At 45.2% G+C, this 12,076-nt stretch overlaps 1 protein-coding gene across 1 annotated transcript in view; it reads right to left on the bottom strand.

Moving 5' to 3' along the window:
• The window catches only part of GRB10 (growth factor receptor bound protein 10), a 201,708-nt gene extending 190,897 nt beyond the window's left edge, over positions 1 to 10,811 (bottom strand). The window contains exon 1 of the mRNA XM_048839260.2: positions 10,396 to 10,811. The gene's annotated coding sequence lies outside the window, so the exon portion shown is untranslated. The remainder of the gene's footprint in view (positions 1 to 10,395) is intronic.
• Positions 10,812 to 12,076: the final 1,265 nt, after the last annotated feature.

Genomic DNA, 12,076 nt, shown 5'->3' with positions numbered 1-12,076 from the left:
GGGGCCACTGCCAGAGGAGCAAGCAGGGTGGAAAAGGGAAGCAGCTCAGAGACAGCACCCTGAGAAGGAATGACTAGGCCAACAGGCTGAAAAGCCTACAGAAATCTGGGAAGATAGGGAGTAGCTCAGGGCACAGCTGGTGTCATGGAGTCCTGAATCTGCTTGTCGGGCTTCATGGCCCTGAACTGGACCCCGGTGGAGTTGGCAGGCCTGGGTTCCCCTAGCAATCTCCAGAGAAACTTATAAGCTGAGTAGGTTTCCAGACCTCTTGGACACCAGGGCCAGCTGACCCCACAAGAAATAAGGGGGCAACCCACACATCGCAGTGGGAGTCAGGCAAGGGGAGCAGACTAACTACCTCAGCAGACTGAGTAAGCTCTAGTGCAATGCTCTGCCTGGCCAGAGGAGGTGCTGTAGTACCGACTCGCCAGCCCACTGCAGAGTTATATTTGGGCTTAAACATTCCAGTCCAAGTGTCTATACAGGCATGCACACAGAAAGGGGAGCTATGCAGTGTACCATGTGATATGTAACTGCCTTTCAATTCCCAGACACTCAGCAGTACCGTTGCTCTTTACAGAGCATGGCATATGCACCAATGAGTTCTTCGATGGCTGCAGAGTTCAAAGCACAAGGGACAGTCCCCATCCACAGGTAGGGCACACCCATGCACTAGTAATGCTCTGAATCCGAGCAGCAGATTCTTTCCTCCTGACACCAGTCATCAAAATGTCTGATCCAGTCTACCTCGCAAAGACTCCTCGCTCCATCTACAAAAGCTGACTGCCAACCAGAGCGGTATTCTGCACTCCTTTCCCAGTCATCTACAGAGATTCCAAAGGCTACTAAATCATCTTTGCGAGCATCCTGAAATTTGCACAGCAATCTGCCTCTTTTTCCCTAGGCCCTTCACGAGCTTCAGAGCACAGCACACGCTTCGGGATCCTGTAATCCAGCATTCACTCGACAAATCCAAGCCACCCAAGTCTTTTCTCACTAATCATTGTTCCCATAAATACCAGCACAATTTAACACTTCAACATTTCTCACCCTGTCATCTTATTTGAAGAATTTTACACAAGCATCTGATATGAAAACTGTTTAGTCTTTGAGTATGTTTGGTGTAAGTCATCCATGTTTCTGAGCCATAGAGAAGAGTGGATAAAACCTCTCAAATACAGATTTTCACTTGAGTTGACAATTTGTTGTTGTTCCAGGCTGTCTTGCAAAAGACAGAATTTTCTGGCTGCTTTGATACGAATAAGCTCAGCATCAAAATCTACATTGCTGGTAACAGTAGAGCCCAGATAGCAAAATTTATCAACATCTAGACAAAATACCATCTAAGGTGATATCTGGAACTGTTTCTGAAGAGCCTTGGTACATGATAAGTCCTCAAGCTTATTGCTAGCCTAAAAATTTTTGCATGAATCAGAAAACTTGAAAACTTGTTGTAGGGCATCAATGCTACGATCCACAAGGGCTGCATCATCTGTAAACAATAGGCCCCTTGCGATGGGCTCTCCTTCCTCTTTGTTTTAGCTCTGAACCTTGAAAAATAGAGGGTGAGATGACTGGACATGAAAGGCCTGAGAAATCCTAGTCTCTTTATGACCAGCTGGCTTTGTAATGACCACCAACAGTTTTTCCTCCATTTGTAGGAAGAGAAACAATTGAACGATTTTATTGTAGGCCACAATTATATGCATGTCCAACTTTGCCAAGACTAAAAGTTTAGTACGGCACCACATTCTTCAATCCTGCTGATACAGCATTTGGCAGAAGCAGCCCTATCTTATAATGCCATGAGAAAGTTACCTGAACCACAACCCTGTTGTACTTTGCAGTTTCATCATACTAAACATTTGATCTCTACCTACCATATAGGCTGCACACCTCTAGTGTCAGCTGAGCTATTCTTTGGAATTGCTCCTTTGCCTTTAAAGCTTTGGTCTCATAAGTTTTTTATCCAACTTGACAGCAAGGATTTCAAAGCTTTTCCTGATCAGAATACAGAACAAGTGCAGTTCTCTTCCTGTAATATTCAGCCCAGTTTCAGTATGGCTATAAGGATTTTGCTTTAGGAGCTTAATTTTAGGCTCCTTTTTTGGAGGGAAGCCTTGACTTTGCTGTTTCTGCCTTACTGTTCTTCCTATATATTCACACAGTGACCATTTGATTTATCTGAGATGCTTTGGTATCAGAAGGAGGATGGAAGAACTATTTCCCCAATATGTGAAATAGTGTTGATATTTAGGCTTTATACCTCACACAAAATTCAAGTCTGCTGCTTGCTGGAAGCCTTCTAGGATATTCTGTCACCCAAGGAAGCAGCACATTTGACAGGATCTGAACTCCCTCTACATAGGCAAGAGAAGGGGTGTTAGGAAGACAGGAAGGAAGGAGGCTAAAAATTAGAATATGTACCCCGTTACACACATTTTAGAAGACTGGACAAACTCTCACTAAGGCCGATCCTGTCTAAACTGCCACCCATACCACACTACAGAGGGCGTAAGCGGCAAGTAACATTTGATCTCTTCTGTTGCTACAGCTGAGCTTTTAGCCCTCCTTCTCAACTCTCATAAAGCTTTCAAGCAAACAAAATGGGGCTCAAGTGAGATATTGCTTAACTGTCCAGGGCTGTTGTCTATAGCAGTTTGTTAGAACATCCTGCTAAATAAAAAGAGTGAAAGCATCTGATTCGCAAAAAAAGTCAAATACAATCATCACTGTCCTATTGTTTCTGATCAGTTTTAAAAGCCAGGTAGTTTGCCCCCTAGAAAGGCCACGACTATGGATAGGTCTAAACTACAGCTAGAAGCTTACTTCCCAGAAGAGCTAGTCACCCGCTAGCTCTGCTTGGAGCTAGTATTCTAAATATAGCACATTAGTCAAACAGGTTGGGACAGCCTCCCAAGTACATACCCAGGGTATCTGGGTGGGTTGGTATGTGGGCAGCTAGCCTGAGCCCTCCTCCTGCCCCCCCACCTGTGGAACCACAAGCATACACTGCTATTTTTAGCATGCCAGCTCAAGCAGAGCTAACACATGTCAACCTGCTCTGGGAAGCATGCTTCTAGCTGTAGTGTCACTATTTTCAGACAACTAGAAGTCGAACAACCAGAAAGCAGAGTAAAATTCAGAACCAAGGGCAAATCGGCCTCAACTTTTTTAAATGTACTTATTTGTCTGTTTCATGATTTCCTGGTGCTAAGAAATTCAGTACCTTTGTTAGAAGACAAAAGACAAATCCAGTATATGGACACGATAGTTCCTGAGTTCTTGCAGGGAGGGTTTTTTAAAGCCACTCTTCATAAAGAGATTGAGACAGATCCTCCATCAAAACAGTGTGCAACTGCAGGTCTTGTGTAGTTTAGGCCCCGCAGGCAAGATCTGGGTGTGTCAATCTGGTAGATAAACTCAGCAGCTGTCTAACTCTCCACAAAATAGCCAGGGGGAGGAAGCATAAAGATCCTTCACAGCCTTTAGCCTAATGGTTAGGGTGCTCACCCAGGATGTGGGAGACCCTGGTTCAATTCCTCCCAGTGAGAAAACGTGATTTGAACAGGGATCTGCCAACCTTACAGATGAGCACCCTACCCACTGAACTACAGAATGTTCTGATGTAGGTCTGTCTCCACTGCTCTTGTTGAAAAGTAGAATATTAACTAATTAAATTGAACCAGAGAGAGAATCACACTATAGTCTAATGGGTGGAGCACTCACTGGGGAGATTGGAGATTGAAATCCCTTCTCATCAGGCAGAGGAAAAAACTGAACTGGGGTCTCCTACATCCTGGGTGAGTATCCTAACCACAGGACTAAGGTTATGAAGGACATCCTCCTCCTCCATCACCATTTTGTACAGAGTAAGGCACCTAAGGTGCCTGACTCAAGGAAAGGGGTTCCCAGCTGTGGGCTGCAAGCAGAGATAGCACTGAACTCCACGAGAAGGGTGTGGTAAGGACATACCCTTCTTATCAGCAGTGCCTACTGGCAGTGCCTCACCTAGCATGAGGCCTTTTGAGGATCACATTCTAAGGTGCCTATTTCTCCCCAGTCTTTGTACAGGCAGCCTAGGCACATACTGAGGCTTTGCCAATCCCATTGATTTTCCATGCACTGAGAAGTTAAGCATTGCAACATCCCTTGTCACCAGACCATCATCTCTCCTCACAGATGTGCTGCATCTGAATCCTGCCATTGGGAAGTCTGTGTTCAAATGCTACTTCCATTGGCCATATGCAAAGTGAGCACAAAATGCCATAGAGTTACAGCCGGGGAAAAAAGCAGTCTGACCCACTGAGAAGTTGCTTATTGATACAAGAACAATTGGTCTAGAAAATGCAAAGTCTTAGTTATGACAAAGAAACCCTTTCACTTCTCAGGCGATGCTGGTAATATTAACAGTAATGCAAAAGAATCACTCAATGCACAAGGCACTTCTAGTTTGCTAGGAGATGGAAGTAGAACATATAGTAAAAAACAGTTAGCACCAAGGCCCCCCTAAATGGATTTTATTAGCAACATAGAGTTGAGCTAGAACAGAGATCAAATACCCAGTGATACTTTTCTGAAAGGCAGTAATCATAAGGCTAAAGACAACAGGAGTTTCCCTTGCACAGTGTACTAAGCTTCTGAAATGTAAACTTGTAAAAAGCTAAAAATCTATGCATATATTTTGACATAAAGGAATGACTGATTCCTCTTCTGGAATAATGTTCAAGAAATTAAAATGTTACCAGTTTAATAAGCGAGACCATCAGAGTATTTAGCCTCAGTCCCCATTCCCTTTTCCCCTTCCCAAAGGTTTAGTTAGGAATAAAGGGTAGTTTTGGTGTGTGAATCTTAAAGTTCAATAGCTTGGTTGAGATTAGTTTCTGAACATTTTAGAGATGAAGTCAATAAGTTGCCTGAATTCTGACTTTTGCCCTTCACCTCTGGAATGTTTCAGAAACCAGTAACACTGACATTTTTAGTAGAATAGCTAGAAGTTAAGCATTTTATATGCACTAAGTAAAGCATAAAAGAAAGAGTTAAGTCATCCATCTGGTAAGGTTAAGGGGGAAAAAAGAGGGACTACAAAAGGTAGAGGAGGAGTGGAATAACGAGGCTTTGAAGCACTCAATTCTTTACCAGCAATCAAAGAGTTGTCATATAAGAAATATTTCGAGCAAGCTGCAAGACAGATTTCTGGATACTCCATGTGATTCAGTCCAATTGCTACTTCCCAATGAAAAACACATTTAAGTTTTGAAGTTAGGCAAAATGTCATCTTAATTGCTCCAGGAGAGGAGATATTCTCTCTCACAAACACAGCGAGGTTCAGGGCAAGAGTTTCAGGTTTTTGTACAGTGATAGCAATCAGCACTTAAAAATTATCTAGAAGCTATTTAATGGGTTGATTTTTTTTTTGAAAGCGCCACTAATTTGTGTGTGTTGTGAAACAACGAAGAAAATTATGAGTGCCATTCTTAAAACTGCTAAGGCTGCAACTAAGATGGCAAAAAAATAGAGTCCCTAGATTATGGGCAACAGAGACCCTATTACATTACCGAACAGCACTGCATTTTCTCATCATGGTGATGTAATGGAAAGTGATATTGCAGAAGACTGCAGCATCATTCACTCCTGACTCAGTTACAGCCCTCAGCAACCACAAGCTCATATTCATAACATGCCCTCAACACTACCCATCTTTACGTTAGTCTTTTGGCATCTGTGTCCCCTACTCCTACAGGACAGGAGTACTTTGGTCAGTCTATTCAGCAAATCAGCTGAAGTATGACAACCGCAACTGTTGCTTTGTAAGACAGTTTCATCCAAGCCTGTCAAAGCTTTGGATCTCAGGCTCCTTTTGCTCTCACTGGACGGCTGAGCATTTCCTCCATGGCATGCTCAATACAGCCTGCCAGAAAAGTTTGATTTCCTATTTTTTCCTGCTGAGAACTAGTAGAAACTGGCATTGATTTAGGTTGGGAAGAATCAGATGCCAGTTTACCAGTAGTTTAAGTAAACATATGTTTACAATTACCTCGTTCATCATGACCTACTTGTGTGGATTTGCCTTTTTGGAACTAGTTCATGTTTACGGACTCTGGTCTCTGAACAAAGCTGAAACATTAAAATTTACTGTAACTGAGAGAGCCATTGTATCAGTACCCTGCTTGAAAAGTTAGGGCCATAGGCTTCTGAGACATAAATGGATACACAAAGCAAAGACAACCACCACATTGGGTTTCTCAGGTAAAGCTGCAAACTGAGTAGAGCAACTGGGTCTCCTGGGCCACAGTTAACCCTAGCATGCTGGATAGGCAAGCATAAGCAATATAAATGACCCTCCGACATCACCACAAAAAAGTTCTCTTCAAACAGAAAGGAGGTGCCAGCTGGTCCTTTGAAGAGCTGTATCTGCTCAGACTTGTCCCCAACAGTCAAGAGGGGACATCTCATCCTGCATTTTAAGATACCTAAAGAGTAAGTCTGAAGCAAGCTACTGCAATAATAAGATATGACTGGAAGGATCATATTGCATTTCCCCATTAGAAATTTCATAGGGTCAGACAGTTCAAATTTCAAAAGAATAGTTTCTCTACTTTTCCTAGCTTGGGTGCTGATGGGAAAGAAATTCTTATGGGAGAAAAATCTTTATTTTTTTACATTGAAAACCCGTTCATGCATCCTTGTAATAAATTAACAGAGGGATAAAACAGAAATGCCAAGAAGTTAATACAGCAACACTACCACAACCCATTAAGTTATACAACATTACCAAATGGTCTTTAAAAATGTTTACTTGAAATTAGACTGAGTAAACATTTTTAAAGACAAGGAATCAAGTTTACAGCAGTTCTTATATCCAGTGATAGCTTTACCTAGACAAGTCAAATGACTGAGTACATCCAGAGTCCTGCAAGTGCAAGTTAGTACAACCCCTTAAAGCCCTCTGGTGTTACATTCCCTTGTATAAAGAAAAGGAGTACTTGTGGCACCTTAGAGACTAACCAATTTATTTGAGCATGAGCTTGATGAAGTGAGCTGTAGCTCACGAAAGCTTATGCTCAAATAAATTGGTTAGTCTCTAAGGTGCCACAAGTACTCCTTTTCTTTTTGCGAATACAGACTAACACGGCTGTTCCTCTGAAACCTGTCATTCCCTTGTATGACTGACAAGGGAGCTTTGCTTTGCATTCACAGTTAGGCACAACCACCTCAATATATACATATCTAGATTTGTGGTGTCTAAGGGGAAAACCTCAGTGAAGCTGGTTGTGGCTCCCAGCCTAGAGAGGCTCTGCAGTATACCAGCTGCTAACAGTCTCCAATTGGACATCGGCTAGCTGGGGATTGTCAAATAACATCCTCCCCCTCCCAACCAGTGTTGCAAGGGCTGCTGGAAGAGATGGCACATGGCCTAGCTATACCATCTCTATGCCAGCTGGCGACTCCCCATCTTGGAAGAAACCTTCAGCTAGGGAGATTCAGCTACTTTTAGCCTTTACTCGCCAGTGACTGCAATTCAGGATCTGGCCCACAGTTCACAGGAAGACCTACAGCGATTCTTGTTAGATTCAAAGTCATTTAAGTATGTGTGACACAGGGTTGCAAATGTGCTTTACATATGACTATACCAGCTGTGTTCTAGGAACAGAACTGAAATACAGATATCCATTTTACATTTAGGTAATGCTTTCAAAATAAATACAAAAACACTACTGAAAGCAAGTCACGCCTGGGTTAGAGGTTGGAAGCAAACATGCACAACAGTAGGGGAGAGGATATTTTGACTGACAAAAAACCAAGGAAACTCACTGGAACATCCAGCCACAGCAAACAAGATCTACTTTAAGAACAAAGAGTGCAAATGAAGTACAATATTAGCGGGTGGGGAGGAGGGAAGAAACAATAAACTTCAGGCATGCGTAGGGGTTTGCTTCCATACACTATCATTCAGAACAGATGTTACCAAACATTACTTTTTAGTCTGTTCGCTCTGTGTGTTGTGCAGCATATTTAAAAACTAGATTGAGCCAAGCAAGTTTTGATATCAAAGTTTATTCATTAGACTACAACTGTACATCTGGAGACCAAAGGCAAGTGAAAGAGGAATATGCTTCTTGAACAGCCACATCTCTTCCATTCAGACCTTGCTAAGGAAATTATGTGCATGTTCCGAGCATTCTGGATATCTCTTCACTCCTCTTCCCCCTATCTAAATGAACTGAACTGAAGCAGCAGTCAGGGCTGTTATTTACACCATTTAATGTTGCAGGCACACTTTCTTCTTCCACTCAGGTTGTCTAATCTCCATACTTTTTTTTTTTTTTTAAATAAAACGTGTCCTCATAACTCACTCGTCTTAATCCTGGGATTACCCTTGTTGCCCTCCTCTGTACCTTTGAGTGCTGTAAGTGCAACTAGCCCATGAATTTAACAATAAGTCAAACTGAAATCTTATAACTGCTTACTGATCCCATCTCCTACAAAAGCTTTGTTCAAAAAGATCACTCAAGCACCTCTGTGAAGCGATACAATTTCACTTGACTATTAAATTCAATTTTAGAAATCCAACATTCCACTCCCACCCTCTTCATGGTGCCAATTGTTGTTTCTCACTTTACATGAGTAAAATCATGAACAAGTACAGAATTGCTCTGTGAACCTTGATCAGTATTCCTTTGACATACCAGCAACATATGTTCCCAGTTCAACAAATCAAAACATTTTACACAAAACACCACTGCAGATAGAGTGGTGCTCCCAACTGCTGAATCAGCACTTTCCATACTACTTCTAAAATAAAATGTTATGTGGATTTTAAGGGGGGGAAAAGTAAGATGGGGGCTGGCAGTTTAAATCCGCAGCAAAAGAGATTTTGCAACAGTGCATCTGCCAAACCAATTAACTGCAGACTTTCTTTTATAAGATGATACAGTTCAGGTCCCAGTCTGAAAAATCGCAAACGACGTATAGAAAGGGAGTCCATGTAGAACAGCTTTCTGCTGCTCTACCTCCAATCATGAGTCGGAGGTGGGGGAGGGCAAGAGGGAAGAAGGTAAAAACCTCTCTCTCCAACCCAAGTCTTATTTTACATATAACAGGTTACAAGAAGCTACCCAATATTACCCAGAAGCCAACAAAATGCTGTCCCGCAACAATGTTCAAATATTCCCCTTACTCCCAAATACTTGTTTTGTCAGCTACCTTCACAGATTTGCAAAACGGAAGAGAAGGAAGGTGGCAGCATCCAGGAGTGGCACTTTTGTGAGCTGTCCTTTGCCTCACTCTTCTTGCCAAAAGAGAAAAAATGCAAGGAATAGGATTTCAGACCTAAACTTTTAATACCTCTAGGAAAAGCATAGGAAAAGAAACAGTTTAGCTTTCCTAAGACCCTGTAAAACAGCTGCAATTCCAGATAAATACTTAGAAAGTACAAGCCAGTAAGTACAGCACCCCCGAGATCTGGTGCAAGTGGAAGATCAAGCTGGGAAAAGAACCACGTTCACAGATGGATTAAGAGCAGGGATCTTAGTCCTCAGAGTAGCAGCCGTGTAAGTCTGTATCCGCAAAAAGAGCAGGACGACTTGTGGCACCTTAGAGACTAACCAATTTATCTGAGCATAAGCTTTCGTGAGCGACAGCTCACTTTTGCTTAAATAAATTGGTTAGTCTCTAAGGTGCCACAAGTCCTCCTGCTCTTTTTGCGGACCTTAGTCTGTGGCTCAAGATCCCCTCTGATCGCTGCCGTCCCAGCCTCCTCCCCTCAAACACACTTTTCTTTAGGGCTTGAAAGGATCTCACATCTGACAACGAAATGGTTCAAATACGCGCACAGACTCAATGACTCCCCCAAGGGGCTAATAAAGGTCCAAACGAGGAGAGAAAAGAGAACACAGCAAACTACTAACAACTGATTCGCAGCATTAAACTCGCCTGAAGTCTTGTCACTCTGGGGTGGGGGGGGGGGGGGGAGGAGGAAAGTGGTTCCAGTTTTCCAGCTCAGTTTAATTGGGAAGTTTTGAAAGTGACCAACTAAATCCGAAGCCAGAGAAAGAGAATTCAGCGCACTCCTCCCCAGCTCTAAATCTCGGCTACTAAGGACCCAGCACACAAGTTCCCTAGCCGCCCTCTCTATATATACGCACACGCGCGCTGTCCCCTTGCAATTTAGCCCCATTGCCCCCGGCGTCCTCCCTCACCCCGGAGCGGAGTGGGAGCGCCTTAGCCAATACATTTGGCATTTGCGGTCCTGGACCTCTCTCAACAGTTTGTTCCTGCAGGACCCCCGAGATTCCTCAGCTTTCCCCCCTCGCAAGAGGCGCATGCAGGATGTTGCATGCCCACCCCAAAGCGGCTGGGGTGAGCATCAGACCTCCCCCCCGATTCTCTTACCTGCTGCCTGCGGTTCCTCTTTCGCCCTCGTGGCCGCCCTCCCGCTGCCCCCTCCCCCTTGCGAGAGCCTCTGTGCGTCCGGCTCCTTCTGTCTCGCACGCTCCGATCAAGTTTTGCTGCGGTGGGGCCGGGAGCAGAGCAGGCAGCGGGGGATGCTATGGGGAGACGGGGCAGCTTCGTAGCGTGGACCGGGAGAGGGGGAAAGTTAGACTCCCAACGCACACGCCAAAAAAAAAAAAAATACGGTGCAGGGGGGGACTCTGCCCAGAAAACTTCTGCCCACGCCGCCGCGGCGCCTGAACCGCTGCTGCGGAGCCTGCGCCCTCCTCCAGGTTCCCGGTGTTAACACGGGGCTACGTCCCCCTGCCGCCGAGCTCTTGCTTCGTACTCAGCTGACTCTCCAGCTTAGGAGGCATCATCTCTCCGCCCCCTTCCCCTCCTCTCCCCCTTTAATAGGCTTTAAACCCACCTCCCACCCTGGCGCCGCCTCCACGCAGCCGCAGCCCGGGCCATTCCGCGCCCCAGCCTAGCCGCCTCCCCGCCCCGCCGGGAGCGGGCCGGGGAAGGGCAGCGCGCTGCTGGAGCGCGGTGCCGCTGGAGTTCCGCCAGCCCGGCGCGGGGTTTGCTGTCCAGCCTCTCCGCTCCCTGCGCCCACCCGCCTCGAGCCCGGCGGCAGGCGCGGCGGCTGCTGCTTCCCGGCGAGCGGCTGTGCTGACACAAACGCGCCCGAGCCCCGCCACTTGCGCCCCAGCTCCCAGCGCCCCGGGCCCGCTCACACTCGCGCCGCTCTGGGACGAAACAGGCACGTGTGCGTACACGCCGAGCTGCTGCCTGCACCCCCCCCCCAACGCCGTCCACACACAGACCCGCACCCCGCCCAGGCTCGCTTGCATTCCACCACACCCGGGGTTCAGGCTCACACTCACCCACCCAGCGCGCATGCATGCACTCTCACTTGGCTCTGGCAGACCCACAGCTATGCGTTGCTGGCAGTCATCCTCCTTACACTGACTTTGCACACGCATGCACTCTGCTCACTCCTGGTGTCACAGTGACTTACACTTGTGCTCGCTCTCACCACTTACACCCGCACCTTACACACTCACCATTCACTGCTTACACACACCCAGCTCCCTCGTGTATGTTGTGCTGACAGAAATATTCACACTCACTGGGATGAGGGTTGGCCAATGGATGGTAATGCTGTTTCACATTTAGACCGGATAGAATGGATACAAAAACAAAATAGTTAGATTTGTGCTCTCCAAGAAACAGAGTGTCGTTATTCATGAAAAAGGAAGTTGAAGTGCTGCTGTGCAAACAAAAAAGCCAAAAAACGCACCAGAAGCAGCCCGAGTGGCTGCACCGGCTGGGATTAAACCAGCCAGGCCAAACTTCTTAGCATCTATGCAGAATTATCCTAATTCATGACAATACAATATTTAAAAGGGATATTAAATCTTGTATTTCAGACCCTAAAAATGTCATGTTTTCTTTTTTAAGATTATATTATGGTTTTGGTCTAACTTGATTTTTGAACTCCCATTTCCTACCTTTCATGGATGTTACAATTCGTTTTGCCAGTGCTTAAAAATTTATTAAGGTGATTTTGGCCCCCACTGCAGAAGCTTTCACCCCACATCTGCCCATCACCTGCCCAGCAATTAATTCTGCTCCCTAA

The sequence above is a fragment of the Caretta caretta genome, chromosome 2 (genome assembly GCF_965140235.1).
Source record: "Caretta caretta isolate rCarCar2 chromosome 2, rCarCar1.hap1, whole genome shotgun sequence".
NCBI classification, from domain to species: Eukaryota; Metazoa; Chordata; order Testudines; family Cheloniidae; genus Caretta; species Caretta caretta.
Note: the sequence above shows the minus strand (reverse complement) of the source record. Positions and strands in the feature narration are given on the sequence as shown.